This window comes from Tasmannia lanceolata, unplaced genomic scaffold (genome assembly GCF_043159265.1).
Source record: "Tasmannia lanceolata isolate RefF3 unplaced genomic scaffold, GAP_Taslan_0.1 ptg000018l, whole genome shotgun sequence".
Classification (NCBI taxonomy): Eukaryota; Viridiplantae; Streptophyta; class Magnoliopsida; order Canellales; family Winteraceae; genus Tasmannia; species Tasmannia lanceolata.
In genome coordinates this window covers 21,020,066-21,034,169 of record NW_027518695.1, presented here as the reverse complement: position 1 = coordinate 21,034,169, position 14,104 = coordinate 21,020,066, and the positions used below count along the sequence as shown (strand labels likewise).

Below are 14,104 nucleotides of genomic sequence, written 5' to 3'. Positions count from 1 at the left end.
AATAAACCTATGTTCTAATTCACATTAGGGAAATGACAGTAGTACTCTCTCTCTCTCTCTCTCTCTCTCTCTCAGACCCTATTTTCACTCTTCCCCACCAATCTCTCTCTATAAGAAATCAGCCACTGAGTTCCAATAAAAGATCCACCATTGCGTTACACAGGCCAAGGTCAGCTCTCACTTCATGTCTCCCATCTCTTTTTCCAGTCGGTGTGTTACGTATGCAAGTTAATTCATAACATGATTGACCTTCTTAGGAGGAAGATCAGCCTCTTGACCCACTTCGAGGGAAGGGTCGGTCCTCCTCTCTATGTTCAAGAAACAGTTTTGGGTTTGAAAATTTTCATTCCGTTGAAAAATGGTTGATTATAAGTTATAAAACCACTTGATAACCATGAGACCCAATCCTATAAAACCTATTAAGACTAGGACCAAGACCTATTTGTCAACAACTCATTGTAAATAGTCATACTAAGTCCAAAAAACTAACACTATAACTCTTATCCTACCTTCATGATAAGATCATATCAAATAACAAACAATTAACTTATCATTACCCAAGGAACTAGGTACGTATCACATGGTGATTTTCTGCCTTTATATCTCCCGTCTTCTCCTCTTCCAGCCTTTGTTCATCTGTCTTTTTATCTCCCATCTTCTCCTTTTCCGATCACATGCACACCCCATCTATAAGATGAATGTCGACAAAATCAAAGGTTTATAATGCTCCTAGAGCCATGCTTATTCTAGGATCATTCAATTGTGAGAGTAGCTGCATTGAGCTAGACTTGTGGTGAATATGTGACACATGACACATGCATGGGCCTAGAGTCATCTTTCTTTACTTTCTCTCTTTCTATTTTTTTTGTGTAACAAAGAAGCCTTCTTTTTACACGGTTAAGGAAAAACCTTTGGATTTTAGCTTGCATTCGGTGACCATTCTCCACCCACTTTTTTAGTTGTGGTGAATGAGGGAAAAAAAAGAAAAGAATCTGAAGAAGCCTGTTCGGCAACCTGGATCGGTAGAGCCAGTTTCTCAGGTTGTCGCAATTTGTGCTGCTAAAAGATGAGAAAAGATAAGATTTTCCAACATGGAGTTTTTCCGAAAGATTGTCAACATCCCGTTTAGTTGGGGGAGAATGAGAAGACTTACTGAACATGTTGTTAGAATTATTAATTTTATTTTGGGATTTGCTGGGGTACACACAAAAGGCATTTTGCAGATGCTCTATCGCATGCCAGAGCAGCCACCTCTTGAATGAAGACAAAATCTGCTGAAAAGTGAGCCTCTGTGGCTGCTCTGACATGTGCGAAATGCCTTTTGCGATGGAGGCTAGCAAATCCCTTTTATTTTATAGGGATTTGCTAGGGTCCATCGCAAAAGGCATTTCACAGCTGGTCTGTCGCATGTCAGACCAGCCATTTTTTTGAATGAATACAACAACTTTTGTCTCCATTCACGAGGTGGCTGGTCTGATGTGCGATAGACTAGCCACGAAATGCCTTTTGTGATGGACGCTAGCAATTCCCTATTTTATATAGTTATGTTTTCTTCTTTTCATGAGTTTTCGTTACCAATTGTAGATTATATGTATAAATTTAACTGCATTATAATATAGTATGCAATAATATATAGATTCATTCAATATTATTGTTTGATAGGTATGATATTTAATAGCTAAAAGCAATTTAAATTGATAAGGTATTTAATAGTTGTAGAGAATTTACATTTATACAACAACTATAAAGAAATTTGCATTTATAGGATATTTAACAGATAAAGAAAAATTTACATTTATAAGGTTCTAAATAATTAATATATAGATTCCTTCAATATTATTGTTTGTTATGTAAGATATTTAATAGCGCAAAGAAATTTAAATCTTTAAGGAAGTTCGTCGTTGTTGAGAGTTTACACTTGTATAATATCTATAAGGAACTTTGCGGTTATAAGTTATTCAATAGAAAAGGGAAATTTTACATTTATATAGTATAGATAATTTGCATATAATGATTATGATGGTTTTATAAACTAAACAATTTATGGCTTACAAAGAGGCCTTAATGTCACATTTACAAATAAGATAAACATCAAATAATATTTGTGAATATTTTAGAGAAGGTTTGGATGCATGAAGCACTGCTGATGATCTGCAAAGAGGGATTCTTTCCCACCAGCTTCTACTTTAAATGATCTAAAATAGTTAGAGCATTGTCTTTGGAAATCAGAACATCTTGCCTTCATTAATTTTAGAAGATAATTTGTACACAATTCATCTGTTTACAAGGTCAAGAAAAGGCTTTCAAACATGGAAAGAGCTTATTTCAAAGGACAGTTACAGGATAAAGCAACAAAGCTCTCACACAACACAGAGAAAAGGAGCGTCTGTTCCTAACCGAACTATATTATAACATGAGATTCTCACCTTGCCCACAGAAGATCAATGACTTGTTTTCAACAGAAGCGAAGAACAACGCCGATCACTTTGCAGTCATAGAATGCAAGCTGTTATACTGGTTTTTTCTGCAACCTATAGGTGTCAATCTTATGGACCCAGTACCAATCCACCGGTCATTTGCCGATAAGAGTTGGAGGAATGGTTTAAAGGTGGAGTGTTGAAGCTAAAATTTTCTCCCTGGTCTTGTCTAGACACACAATGACCTGTGCCATCTTTGAAAACTTCCATAATATGATGCAATTGGGGGTTGCTTGAATCACCTTACCACAACTGGAACTTCTGGTGATTTGGATTTGTTCTTTGTCTGGTCTTTGCTTCTGCTTGATTGATCTATTTTCGTAACTTAAGCTGATCCCAACACCAAGATCAATGCTAATCACGTCGCTTTCTTCTGACTGTTCGTAGTGCTGAGGACTTTCTTTTGTTCAAAGCTGCTGACATGTAACCTGTTTAGAGCATTGGCTGTGTTTAATATCATGGACCCGGAGTGGTGTGACTACTAGTCCTCGCGGCAGGAATGTCGTGGTTATGGTTTCCTTCGTATGTGAATATAATGGCCTTCAGATCATGTGATGCCCTCTCAACGTGCTTCCTAGCAGGGCATCCAGCGTTTGTGCATTTGTAGTAAGTCCTGCATAACATGACTAGGATAAGAATACCCACAGATCTCAAAGGCAGAAGAATATGAAGCAAGCTTTGGAGTTGCTAGTTGCAGAAAAATGGCAAATGTTGCGACGCTATAAATCATGAATCCACTGAACCAACTTCGTGAAGAAAGTTCAGCGACAGTAAATGCAAAATTTTAACAAGAATCAAATTGAGAGAGCATGTGAACCAAGAAGCTTTCTCAGGTGCCTGCCATTATATAAAAAGAGCTAAAAATGTGTACTCTGCGTAATCAGAAAATAAAAGGGAAAAGAAAACCTACACCATGTTCACCAGAGATTAGAGATGCATGTCCTGACTGAGATCCATCAGATAAAATGAAGAAAAGATGAGTTTATGTGAAATATGAAAATGACTATTTGCCTTCTGCTGCCCTCTCAAGGAATTTCTTGAACAATACCTAAACTATGCAGATCTGAATCTTCAAGGGATGTAAATACTGTGAGAAACATATCATAAATAACAAGAATAAGATCATTTCACATCCACGCCACTAGTTGAAATGGGGCATTGCATTTTTTTAGCTGTAAACTCAGTCCAGTTACTTTATTACAGAAACAAAGTATGCTTTCTCATATAAGTCACTTAGGTTACATTTGAGCCATCCTATTATGAATGTCAAGATTATGAGATGTCAAGACACTAAAATGAGCACCGTTATGAGATGTCTCTACAATAGAATGTGCAAGAAGCAAACTTAACCTAAGGGCCTCTTTGGGTACCCCTAAAATATATTTGCAAATAATCTTATATGGATGCAGTCTTATTTGAATAAAATTTTATACATAAATGGCGGTCATAAAATTTTTTATATGAATCTTAGTTAATGGCTCCCAAAGTGACCTTAATGTCACATTTACAAATAAGATTAACTTTGAATAATCTCATTTTCAAAAGAACTGATTATGGTTGTATCCAAAGAGTCCCTAAAACAACTAAGAAATGAAAAAGAAACTACTCTAACCACTATCAGATATAGAATAGAAAGATGCACCTATCAAGCGTTCAGTAGCCATGTTCACCTCTAAGAGGACAGGTGAAACTGCAATGTGACCCCAAGAAGCCTTATTTGATAATACTAGCTTATGGAAACAAAGACAATCCATGTGCCTGAAGTAAAAGAGAAACATGCACAAACCAAAAGCTTTCACCTGAATTGACAATGCACATTTCCACCATTTATTGCAGGTAAAGTTATGCATTCATTTGTACTGGACAAGTAGCCAAAGCATTTTCTGGAGATACATGTATAACCAGGATAAGATGCATGGATAATACTTTGCTACTACTGGAGAACCTTTTCAAACTTCATTTTGGTCAGAAAAGAAATTCAGTTGCTTAGAAATAAGGAAGAGACACAGGCTAGTTTTGACGAGTTGATTTTTATGTTAGGCTCCGTTCTTTCGACGTAAAATTGCATGTAGAATTTGTTTTATTCTACATGCATTTTTATGTCGAAAAAAATGGAGCCTAAACAAAATTGACGACAGAAGTCTCTAAATTCGAGATTTCAAAGGACTACTTTTTTGGAAATTGGAAAGATTTAGAAAAGGATGCACCGGAAACTTGAGTACTGAAATATATTTAGCCCTAGTCATGCAAAGAAATTGGCAGTCATACATAATGACAGTGAATGACGTGCCGATATTTTGTGAACCATAGAAGTTGCCTTCTAAGTATGGGCGTTTTAGGTGACCACATTCTACATGGTTAATGGGATCAGCACACTGTAGTAAAGAAACTAAATCAAGACAAGAAATCAAAGTCACAACCCACCCACCCCCCCCCCCCCACCTCTCTTTTCCTGACTCCAAAAATTTCCCAATTGCTCTGCTTGCTGTACTTCAAGGTCCATATGTATTATCAGTCCAGCAAGTACTGAAAATTGCAGATAAAGATGAAGGCAGAGTTCAGAGTTATTATGTGTCTGTTATCAACATATGGAGGAGGCCTGTCTCTGTGCTTGCAACAGTGTTAACTGAATGAAATGAACAGAAACATTCTTCCACAAATTTTATGATCCAAGTATCATCCAAGGAAAGGGTAAGTATAAAAGAGAAAGGAGGACCAAAAGCAATAAGACAATCGCTTCTGCCTATTAGTTGTCTGATCCCAAGTAGTAACAGATACCTTGGATTAGGGTTCCATTTCACAACTTTCTGCCCATATTTACGCCAACAATACCCATCATCCAGGATATCGACCTCACTCATAGTTTGTACAACAACACGTCGGTTTACTTTACCCATCAGAGGTTTACTTTACCCATCAGAGGAGTAACATCTATACCGCCAATATCTTTCTTCCTGCTTGCAATTTTATTCGAGAGTAGAATAGAATTTAGCATTTATGTGTGCACCTTTTTATATGTAAAGGCCATACAAGTAAATTCAAACTAAGGCACCTTCGCTTTGACTCCGGATCATCATCACCAATCTTGTTGGATCGTCCACATGCACCTTCCATATATCATCACTTACTTAGACAGGAGAAGGCTCAGAGGCACTATTTGGATCAATAATGTGAGCTATATGGGCATTTGAATTTGATGGCTTCTCTGCAAGAAAAACAGTATGTACAAATCTTTCAAAATTTCATTTTTAAATAGAATTTACAAGCACAAAAATATCATTATCAGTGGAACAATATACAATACCTTCTGCACTGATTAAAGAAGAAAACCCACCGACCGCTAATCGACGACTAGTTTGAAGTTTAGGATGGTTATGCTGACCCTTATATATAGTCCCCGTAATTTGCCCATCATGTGAGCGTTCCAATTGCTTTTTCACTTGAAGGATGTGTACATTTATAATAGCTCCGTGGAAATTCACTTCCTTTAAAATATTTCTGCCCATATTTTCGTCAATTATACCCATCTTCTGACGATCTCTCATCTACGATCAAAGGATTAGGTTCTTTAGGATCAGATTGTGATGCTTGGATCCCACAGTCCGAGACCTGCCACTGCTGTGATTCATCGGAAATAACTTCAGAAGGTGCACTAGCCATCAAGGTAACCATGTGAGCTGGTGGATTTGAAGGTGTTACAGATAGAGCTGTGAAGTGACTGCCCCGTTCTCAGTTGTAACTGAAGGTGGACATGTAAATACTTGGGATTGGAGACCCTGGACTTGTGCAAATGGCTTAGCGTGAGTAGTTTGAACTAACAGAAGGCTTAAATTTAAAAAAAAGAACGTTAGGCAACCAGTGTCAGTAAACCTGGCCAAATCGCCTATGTAAACTACTAAACTGAACATACATAGAAACCAAAAATATGCTAGTAGAATGAAAGCTAACGAACGCATGTAAAATAGAAAACAGAACCTAACTCCTCATAGAAGCAGTTAAGATCAATCAGAAGCAATCACCTGCATCCTCTTTAGGATGCCTCCCACATTTTACAACATTTTAGACGAGAAATCAATTTATTTGTAATGGTCGTATCTTCCAAGTGAAAACAATGTCCAAACAACCTCACTTCAACTTCTTTATTGAATATAAAAAATAGCCCTTTTAAAAATAAAATAAATTATATATATATATATATATGTGTGTGTGTGTGTGTGTGTGTGTGTGTGTGTGTGTGTGTGTGTGTGTGTGTGGGTGATGATAAATTCGCACCCCCTGTAGGATGCGTTCACACTCCTTTAAGGGTGAATTTACGTCAAAAAGCGTTAAAGTCTGACGCTTTTTGACGTTTTCTGCCGTCAATTCACCTTATAGTGTGTGAATCATCCTACAGAGGGTGCGGATTTATCATCTCCCTATATGTACTTTTTCTTTTTATTTACCGTGAACGATTCCATCATTCAATATAGTATGCCTGGTCCAAATCAGGCATATTTGTGTTTTACTTCCCGTAACTCTTCCTCAGCTAGGCTTGGGCAGAATAGCAGAGCAAATACAAGTATTAGTAGCATAGCAAAGCAAAAATGTCTAATGCTATATATATAAAACAAATAGCATTAGAACAAGAAATTGCATCAGCATTCGGCATTAGCTATTTGGGAGATTTACTGCTGTAAACACCATTCCTTTGAGGGAACATATATTCTATGCATATATCTGAGTTTTTATATGATGTCCACGCGTACCTGCTCGTAATCAAGGCGCTGCCCTTGACATTTGATCCAACAGCAGCCCACTTTATAAGAGGCTGCTGTCTGATCAAAAGACAAGGGTGGCACTTCTGCCATACCCTGAATGCTTGAATTTTGCATGTGCGTGCGAACTGCATATAATCTCACTTATATATCCAATGAGGTGAACCAATGCTGCACCTGACCCTTTTTGGGGATTGACATGTCCAAGCATCATACTGTTAGAACTTCTCGAACAAAACAAGTAGGGGTATTTTGGTCATTATGTTACTCATGTATCAATTGTATTAAATAATTTTGATGAATGAAGAAACTGAGTTTAGACTCCCCACACGATTTTCTATCCTTTTCTCTTCTCTACTTTCATCTCATTTTCATATGTACGATAAATTTTACATGTTGTAAGAGCCATTTGATCAAAATCAACAGGCAACCATTTTCTCTCAATCATATAGGTACTTCTCTCCTACATAGAATCTTCCTCTACTAAGGTTATTTAGTTGGTTCAAATGCAATAAAAATAGGGCTCGAATTAATAGATCTAAGAGGTTATTTATTTGGTTCAAATGCAATAAAAATAGGTGAACAGTTAATTCCTAATCTAAGTGTTAGATTGGAGATGGATAGCTAAAACTCTAGATGAACGATTGGAAGAATTATGGAAAGAGAAGAACTAGAATACTGATAAATAAGACAAGTAGAAAAAACTAAAAGATGAATCGAATTATGACTAGAAAACTCACGAAAATAATAAACTAGCAACTAAAAAAAGTCGTGCAACATGTAGACCCCATAACTAACACTCATCCTACTAATAACTCCTAAGAATGGCAAATAAAAGGAAGGAAAATAAAAGTTAAACTCCGCTAATGTGGGCCCTGCTGCAGTTTATAATAAGAAAATTAATGGAAAGAAAGGGGAAATGGTTAGAGAACTGAACAATTATTGCATCATGGTAAGAGCTCTTTAGCATCTCGTGTTTACAAGACCTAGCACGTGTAATAAATTAAGTTTTTCAATATCTAGATGATCCAACAGAGTAGCATCTACATATAACCAAATGTATCGTGAGGAAGAGTAGAGGAATGCTAGATCATGGACTATTTTAAAGAGCGCATCACAATAAGGCAATCAGAGTGTATGGATATTAAGATGTTGATTGGCAGAGATATTCAAACACACAAGGGTCAGTTACAGGGTATTGCATTTTAGTGAATGATTGTGTAACCTCCTAGAGCAATAAGAAACATGACAATTGCCAGATCCAGTGTAGATGCAGAATATAGAGCTATGGCCTCCACTACAACAGAGCTCACTTCGTTGGGGAATCTCTTGCAGGAACTTCATTTACACTGATGTGACAACCAAAGTGCCATCAAGCTATTTCAACCCCAGTTTTCAATGCCAGGATAAAGCACATTGAGATTGATTATCACTTTTCCATGAAAAGGTTGAGAATGGTGTGTAAAGTTATGATGAGGTTATGATGAAACTGAGTTCAGAACCCATCCACACACTATTTCTCTCCTCTTCTCTGTTTTCACCCCATTATCATATTTACAATTCTACACAATACTATTACCTGACTCATGCCTGTGTACCTTAGTGCAACAAGCAACCAGCAAATTCAGGGCAGCATGTTGAGCTTTCCTTTTCTTTTCTTGTATTTTATCGCATTATTATTATTGTTGCTGTTGTTATCATTCTTTTGGTTGATGGAGATTTTCTACCTGACATAGCAAACCTTATTGCAACAAGGGACCAACATATTCCGGGCAGCATGTTGCACCTTCTTTTTCTTTTCTTATATTTTATATATTATTCTGTTGTTGTTATTATATGATTGAGTAAGATCTTTTACCGCACATAGTTTGCTTGCTTTTCTCACACTTCATCCTTTAAATCACTCATAATGATATGCATCTTTCGGCCTTTCTCAGCATCATTCAAATTGTTGATATGCATCTTCCCCTCCCATAAGATTTCTGCTTGAATTGATTCAATGCACAGTAATTGTCATTCAATTAAAGACTGACGAAGTTTTTAGGCTACATCTTTGGCCACAAATATGGGTTACATGTTATATGTCCTTTGTCACTCTTGCTCCAGTCTGCAACTTCCCATTTGTTTCTTGCTATCAAATTTTGGCACTACCATCGTGAAGAACTAATGGCAGATGAATTCTGTTTAGGTCAATAAGCATTCAATCAAGTATAGCAGGCAACAACTAAGAATCCAAGGCGTCATTGTGCATATTTCTTGCCGAAGATTATATCTTAATTTGTGCTGCAAGTATTTCATTACATTGGTATATCAAAGAGAATATTAGAACTTAATTTGGGTAGTGTGTCATGGTTTTCATCAGTAATCAGACTTTGGTTGAGTACACAATCAGTAGATGGGTTTATTCTTTTGTTAATTCACTGGCCATTATTTATCATGTACAACCCATAAATTTTGATGCGATGGACGATGATGCAGAGGAGACCTTAAAAAATGATTTTTCTGGGTGAAAGATTCTCCTAGCCATTTAGAACTATGTGCTGCTATCATGACAGTAACTTTTTTACTTTTTTTTTGAATGATAGCCAATTTCATTAAAAGGAGACCGAGATGGTCAGGATACAAAAAAATGAGAAAAACAAACGATAAAAAGGAACAAGAACAATCTAGAAACAAAACATTAGGGTGGAAGAGAATCGAATAGCACAAACTCCTCCAGGAAGACACAATCTCTTGCTAGAGCATCTGCCATCGAATTAGCAGACCTACGAATATGCTTGACGAGAAAAGATGAAGAACGCGTCCAATCACCTATCTCGTCAAAAAAGATGATCAAACCTCCAAGGGTGAGTAGCCGAATCATTAAGCCAACGAATGACATAGAGAGAATCCCCCTCAATCACTGGGTTATTCAAACAATCTCTGACTAGAAACTTGATACGCTGGAAAACAACTCTCACTATCATGACAGTAACTAAACAGTGAAGTACAGAGATTTGCATAACAAGGAGTATCTTAGAGACTGGCTATAGTCGTTAAATCTCCACTTTCATAATTTTTAATAACCCAACATCTATAGAAGGTCATAAATTTGATATTCATTTTGTCCGTAGCATTTCCATCGCGAAGCAAAGAATATGGAAATCCCTACTTTTATAATCATTTTGTCCACACGAAAGCAAAGAATCCCACATCGAAAAAGTGAATGGATGTGGATCAGCTTATACCTCCTTAATGGCTAGCTTTTAAGGGTGAGTCCTACCTGATTCCCAACAAAGTGGTATCAGAGCCAGGGCGTGGTAACCCCAGTGTGTCTCCGAGGATGGAAAAAATCCTCCGGGGAATATCTCGGTAACCCCGGTGTACCTTCGAGCATAGTGAAATTCCCTTGGATAAAATCTTGTTTTCCCATGCTACCGTCGCGTGGAGGAGGAGATTGTTGGGGGTTCCATGCGAAAGCAAAGAATCCCCATCATGCTACCGTCGCATGGAGGAGGAGATTGTTGGGGATTCCATGCGAAAGCAAAGAATCCCCATCGGAAAAGTGAATGGATGTGGATAGGCTTATAAGGACTTGGGCACCCTCCCCTTAATTGCTAGAGTTAAAGGGTGAGTTCTACCTGGATCCCAACAATAAGAAACGGGTTAAGGAATGGTAGCCAACTTCCATTTCTCATAGATGGTGCACTAATCCTAGGTATCCTTCAAAATCGGTAAAGTATTAGAGGCAAGGTTCTATGTCTTCTTCTAATAATTTTCTATATTAACAAAATTTTAAGGTGCCGCCCGGGTTCCTGGATAAATATTCCAGACACAATCGATCTTTGTTTTTAAATTACTTGCAATTTGACTTGCAAATTTTTCATAAATGACTTGCAAATTTTTTCAATTTTTTCCAACAAGTGCATTCTTGGAAATCGAAATCAAAATCCCCTTAATGACTTCCTTCCCCGTCGCTGCTCCTCGACGTTGCTCCGGCGGCAGCGAGACATCCGTTTCTCTCTCCCCCCCACCTCTCTCTCTCTCTCTAAACATGATCATGAAGATGATTGATGTATTTTGTATCCAAAACTCAAATCGAAATCAAAATACAAATGCATGAGGTATCCAAACGGGCCCTTATATAATATCTGTAAAAAAATTTGTGTTTATCAGGTATTCAATAAATAACGGAAAATTTACATTTATACAGAATAGATAATTTGCATATAATGATTATGATGGTTTTATAAACTAAACAACTTATGGCTTACAAAGAGGCCTTAATGTCACATTTACAAATAAGAGTAACATCAAATAATTTGTGTGACTATTGCAGAGAAGGTTTGAATGTGAAGCACTGCTGATGATCTGCAAAGAGGGATTCTTTTTTTTTTTTCTTTTTTAATGGTACAAAGAGGGATTCTTTCCTACCAGATTCTACTTAAATGATCTAAAATATGTAAAGAATTGTCTTTGGAAATCAAAACATCTTGCCTTCATTAATTTCAGGAGATAATTTGTACACAATCCATCTGTTTACATTGTCAAGAAATGGCTTTCAAACATGGAAAGAGCTTATTTCAAAGGACAGTTACAGGATGAAGCAACAAAGCTCTCACAGAACGCACAGGAAAGGAGTGTGTGTTCAGAACTGAATTATATTACAACATGAGATTCTCGCCTTGCCCACTGAAGACCAATGACTAGTTTTCAACAGATGCGAAGAACAACGCCGATCACCTTGCAGTCATAGAATGCAAGCTGTTATACTGGTTTTTTCTTCAACCTGTAGGTATCAATCTTAAGGACCCAGTACCAAACCACCGTTCTTTTGCCGAAAAGAGTGGGACGAATGGTTTAAAGGTGGAGTGTTGAACCTAAAGTTCTCTCCCTGGTCTTGTCTAGACACACAATGATCTGTGCCATCTTTGAAACTTCGATAATATGCTGCAATTGGAGTTGCTTGAATCACCTAACCACAACATGAAATTCTGGTGATTTGGATATGTTCTTTGTCTAGTCTTTGATGCGTATCTTTTGATCTATTTTCATAACTTAAGCTGACCCCAACACCAATTTCAAGGCTAATCACATCGCTCTCTATGTGTGAAACAACCAGTTACTCCAAAAGCTTAAGTTGTTACGGATGGTGTTATATAATTATTTATACTTCAACACGCCCCTCGTGTAGCCCCTCTTCTTTTGGTTGGCTGTACACGTGAATTTTTAATATCGAGGAGTTGTTGGGTTTCGAACCCAGGACCTACCATGAGGCAATAGCTCTATACCATGTGAAAAAACCAATTACTCCAAAAGCTTAAGCTGTTAGAGATGGTGTTATTTTGATCATTTTTTTTTTAAATTGACAATTTGATTGATACTATGAAAATTACATTGGGGACCAGGGGTCCCTACTTACATTACATAGAATCAAATAAGGGAGACGAGGAGCATGCTCCTAAGCCCGTAACAAACCAAAAATCTTCAGGGTCAACTACTACAGTGAAGTCTACACTACCATACACTGCCACCTTGTCGAGCAACTATTTCCCTTTCCTTTCGAATTCTTCCTCCACTACCCTTTATTTTGTGAGGTCCCGCGCTCATCTTTTCAAAGCCAGGGAGGAGACAAGGCATTCATCAAAACAGACTTGTCATCACCAACTAGATATTCTTTCAGTTAGAGCTTCTGGGCAAGTCGTCAAAACTGAAGGAACCTCCTCCATGCTATGTTGTAGCTGGGACACTAGCAAGTAAAGGAAAAAAACCTCTGGAATCATGTTCAGGACTTCCGAAGGTTCGCTGGTCGTAGGCTTTTCTTCCACCCGCCGGATACCCACCGCCTTATTCTTATCCCATTTTTGCCACCACCCAACCCTTTCTCCGAACCCAAGTATCCTAAAGAGAGAGTGCCTGAATAAATGGTTGTCCTTTAACAGAACAATCCCACAGAGTCTATACCTAGTGAACGGCCCGGCTTGAGGCTCTATCCTGAGAAGCTGTCTTCCAGAGCAAGATGAGGATTCTCATGAATCATCAGGAGATGCCATTCCTCCTTGTTAATGGTAGCCAGGAAGAAGAGATCTATCTTTAGGCTTGAGAGTCTTCAAAATATGAGATTGGGGTACCTTTTAATGCCAAACCCAAGACCTTGAAGCCTCCGCTCCTAGAAGAGAACGCTAGGAGGCTGAAAAAGACAACTTCCCAGCTATCGAGGAAGGTAAGTTAATCAATGCATCCATAAACGCTTTAATCACTATAATCTCCTTCAACCCCAGGATCCACGGCTACTGAGTTAGCTACAGATGAGACCTATCCAACCAGACTTGGAATAAAATTTTAGGAGCTTCAACAATCTGCTGTTTATCTCTCTTGATCCTGGTTGTAAAACCAAGATATTCCCCAATATATTCATAAGGAAATTTTCCTGTGATCTTGACCCCCTGGCTAGGGGATTTAAGCCATTGTAAGAACCGCCAGGGGCACGATAGTCAAAACTCTTCCTGGCTCTAGGGTGAAGACAACGTATTGGTATTAGTGAAAGGTGCAGCCAACAAAGCAGTTTCCGCCTAAGGGCAGGGTATTTAGGCTTATATTTCTCGGGACTCACCAACAGACCAGAATGATCAGCATTTCTTTCTTCAGGTCCCATCACACCTTTTTCAAAGCAGACCAACAACACATTCTTAGGCATCCCGACATGAGGATTTGATTGTGTAGACACCCCATTTTGACCGGGCCCTAAAGTCCCCAAGTGAGTCGAAGTTCCGAAGTTGAGTGAAATTCCCGAAGAAGTGGACGCTAAGCAAGGAGAGAGCCCGAATTTTTACGAGCTTTTTGTGTACATTTATAGGTGAAATATCAGGATAGGGGAAGTGCCCATATCAATCC

General features: G+C 38.0%; 1 pseudogene; it reads right to left on the bottom strand.

The window, feature by feature from the left end:
• Window positions 1-2,546: 2,546 nt before the first annotated feature.
• The window catches only part of LOC143850179 (WRKY transcription factor SUSIBA2-like), an 11,980-nt pseudogene continuing 422 nt past the window's right edge, over window positions 2,547-14,104 (bottom strand).